At 34.8% G+C, this 4,061-nt stretch overlaps 1 non-coding gene across 1 annotated transcript; it reads right to left on the bottom strand.

The window, feature by feature from the left end:
* Nucleotides 1-1,925: 1,925 nt before the first annotated feature.
* On the bottom strand, nucleotides 1,926-2,029 carry LOC127746384 (small nucleolar RNA R71). The gene has a single exon (XR_008008003.1). It is a non-coding gene; the product is annotated as a small nucleolar RNA R71 (small nucleolar RNA).
* Nucleotides 2,030-4,061: the final 2,032 nt, after the last annotated feature.

The following is a 4,061-nucleotide window of genomic DNA, read 5'->3' as shown; positions in this document are numbered from 1 at the left end:
TAAATCATCATCATAAGAGCTAGCCAACTATTCCTCATCCACTTGCTGTTGTATGACTGATGATATCCCAAAGCTGGCTGGCGATTATGCCATGCCCAACCCTTTGATTGGAACTTTGGGCTAATATTGAAAGATTTCTGGAATTCTTCTTAAAGATTTTGAATTTCTTATTTTCTTTTTCCATATGTTTTTCAAAAAAAAATAAATAAAAATACAAAAAAATCATAAAATCATAAAAACCAAAAATATTTTGTGTTTCTTGTTTGAGTCTTGAGTCAATTTTTAAGTTTAGTGTCAAATTGCATGTTTTAAAAATTATTATGCATTTTTCAAAAATTCATGCATTCATAGTGTTCTTCATGATCTTCAAGTTGTTCTTGGTAAGTCTTCTTGTTTGATCTTGATGTTTTCTTGTTTTGCATCTTTTGTTGTTTTTCATGTGCATTTTTGCATTCATAGTGTCCATGCATTAAAGATTTCTAAGTTTGGTGTCTTGCATGTTTTCTTTACATTAAAAATTTTTCAAAAATATGTTCTTGATGTTCATCATGATCTTCAAAGTGCTCTTGGTGTTCATCTTGACATTCATAGTGTTCTTGCATGCATCATGTGTTTGATCCAAAATTTTCATGTTTTGGGTCATTTTTTTCTCTCTCATCATTAAAAATTCAAAAAAAATAAAAAATATCTTTTCCTTATTTCTCTCCAAATTTTCGAAATTTTGGGTTGACTTGGTCAAAAATTTTTAAAATTAGTTGTTTCTTACAAGTCAAGTCAAATTTTCAATTTTAAAAATCTTATCTTTTTAAAATCTTTTTCAAAAATCATATCTTTTTCATTTTTCTTATTATTTTCGAAAAATTCCAAAAATCTTTTTCAAAATATTTTCAAAATATTTTTCTTATCTTTATATCATATTTTCGAAAATCATGCTAATAATTAATATGATTGATTCAAAAATTTGAAGTTTGTTACTTTCTTGTTAAGAAAGGTTCAATCTTTAAATTCTAGAATCTTATCTTTTAGTTTCTTGTTAGTTAAGTAATTAATTTTAATTTTAAAAATTGAATCTTTTTCAAAATATCTTTTTCTTAAAAATCTTATCTTTTTATCTTATCTTCCTATCTTATCTTTTTATCATATCTTTTTCAAAAATTTGATTTCAAAATATCTTATCTAACTTCTTATCTTCTTATCTTTTCAAATTTGATTTTAATATCTTTTTCAACTAACTATTTGACTTTTTGTTTGTTCTTATCTTTTTCAAAACCACCTAACTACTTTTCCCTCTCTAATTTTCGAAAAATATCTCATCTCTTTTTCAAAAATTCTTTTTAATTGTTTTAAATTTTAATTTTAATTATATCTGATCTTTAATTTTTGAAAATCACTAACCACTTTTTCAAAATTATTTTTGAAATTCTCTATCTCTCATCTCCTTCTATTTATTTATTTATTTATTCACTAACACTTCTCTTCATCTCAGATCACTACCTCTATCCTTACCCATTCTTCTTCACTCTTCTTCCCTTTCTTCTTCTACTAACAATAAGGATCCTCTTTACTGTGACATAAAGGATTCCTCTTTCTTTTCTTGTTCTCTTCTTCCCTGTATGAGCAGGAACAAGGAAAAAGACACTCATGTTGAAGCTGATCCAAAACCTGAAAGGACTCTGAAGAGAAAACTAAGAGAAGCTAAATTATAACAATCCAGAGGCAACCTTTCTGAAATTTTCGAACAAGAGAAGGAGATGACAGCCGAACCCAACAACAATAATGCAAGGAGAATGCTTGGTGTTTTCCCTTTTGCTGTAAGAGACAGAGCTAGAACATGGTTGGACTCACAACCTAAAGATAGCATGGACTCCTGGGATAAGCTGGTCACGGCCTTCTTGGATAAATTCTTTCCTCCTCAAAAGCTGAGCAAGCTTAGAGTGGATGTTCAGACCTTCAAGCAAAAAGATGGTGAATCCCTCTATGAAGCTTGGGAAAGATACAAGCAGATGACCAAAAAGTGTCCTTCTAACATGTTTTCAGAATGGACCATATTGGATATATTTTATTATGGTCTATCTGTATTTTCCAAGATGTCATTGGACCATTCTGCAGGTGGATCCATTCACCTAAAGAAAACACATGCAGAAGCTCAAGAACTTATTGACATGGTTGCAAACAACCAATTCATGTACACTTCTGAGAGGAATTCCGTGAATAGTGGGACGCCTCAGAGGAAGGAATTTCTTGAAATTGATGCTCTGAATGCCATACTAGCTCAGAACAAAGTGTTGACTCAGCAAGTCAACATGATCTCTCAAAGTCTGAATGGATGGCAAAATGCATCCAACAGCATTAAAGAGGCAACTTCAGAAGAAGCTTATGATCCTGAAAACCCTGCAATAGCAGAGGTTAATTACATGGGTGAACCTTATGGAAACACCTATAATTCATCATGGAGAAATCATCCGAATTTCTCATGGAAGGATCAACAAAAGCCTCAACAAGGCTTTAATAATGGTGGGAGAAATAGGCTCAGTAATAACAAGCCTTTTCCATCATCTTCTCAGCAACAGACAGAGAATTCTGAACAGAACTCCTCTAAATTAGCAAACATAGTCTCTGATCTGTCAAAGGCCACCTTAAGTTTCATGAGTGAAACAAGGTCCTCCATTAGAAATCTGGAGGCACAAGTGGGCCAGCTGAGTAAGAAAATCATTGAAACTCATCCCAGTATCCTCCCAAGCAATACAGAAGAAAATCCAAAAGGAGAGTGCAAGGCCATTGATGTAATCAATATGGCCGAATGCACAAGGGAGGAGAAGGACAAAAATCCTAGTGAGGAATACCTCATGGGACGTCTCTCAAACAAGAAGGAGTTCTCTATTGAGGACCTAAAGGAATCTGAGGCTCATATAGAGACCATAGAGATTCCATTAAATCTTCTTCTGCCATTCATGAGCTCTGAAGACTATTCCTCCTCAGAAGAGGATGAAGATGTGATTGGAGAGAAAGTTGCTCAATATCTAAGAGCTATCATGAAGCTGAATGCCAAGTTGTTTGGTAATGAGACTTGGGAAGGTGAACCTTCCTTGCTCATTAGTGAACTAGATACATGGATTCAGAAAACTTTACCTCAAAAGAGACAAGATCCTGGTAAATTCTTAATACCATGTACTATAGGCACCATGACCTTTAACAAGGCTCTGTGTGACCTGGGGTCAGGCATAAATCTTATGCCACTCTCTGTAATAGAGAAACTAGGGATCATTGAGGTACAGCCTGCCTTATTCTCATTACAATTGGCAGACAAGTCAGTAAGACAACATTATGGATTAGTAGAGGACGTGTTGGTAAAGGTTGAAGGCCTTTACATCCCTGCTGATTCCATAGTCTTAGACACTAGGAAGGAAGAAGATGAATGCATCATCCTTGGAAGACCCTTCCTAGCCACAGCAGAAGCTGTGATTGATGTTAACAGAGGAGAATTAGTCCTTCAATTGAATGGGGATTACCTTGTGTTTAAAGCTCAAGGATCTCCCTCTGCAACCATAGAGAGGAAGCATGAAAAGCTTCTCTCAGTACAGAGTCAATAAGAGCCCCCACAGTCAAACTCTAAGTTTGGTGTTGGGAGGCCACAACCAAACTCTAAGTTTGGTGTTGGGACTATACAACATCGACCTCATCACCTTTGTGGCTCCATGAGAGCCCACTGTCAAGCTAGTGACATTAAAAGAACGCTTATTGGGAGGCAACCCAATTTTTATTTATCTAATTCTAATTTTATTTTATTATTATTTTGTGTTTTATTAGGTTCATGATCATGTGGAGTCACGAAAAAAATTATTAAAATTAAAAACAGAATCAAAAATAGCAGAAGAAAAATCACACCCTGGAGGAAAGACTTACTGGCGTTTAAACGCCAGTAAGGTGCATCTGGCTGGCATTCAACGCCAGAACAGAGCATGTTTCTGGCGCTAAACGCCAGAAACAAGCAACATCCTGTCATTTGGACGCCAGGAATGTGCCCTGAGGAAAGCTGGCGCTGAACGCCAGTAACAAGCATG

The sequence above is a fragment of the Arachis duranensis genome, chromosome 3 (assembly GCF_000817695.3).
Source record: "Arachis duranensis cultivar V14167 chromosome 3, aradu.V14167.gnm2.J7QH, whole genome shotgun sequence".
Lineage (NCBI taxonomy): Eukaryota > Viridiplantae > Streptophyta > Magnoliopsida > Fabales > Fabaceae > Arachis > Arachis duranensis.
The sequence above is the reverse complement of the archived record's forward strand: the minus strand, read 5'-3'. Positions and strand labels throughout refer to the sequence as shown.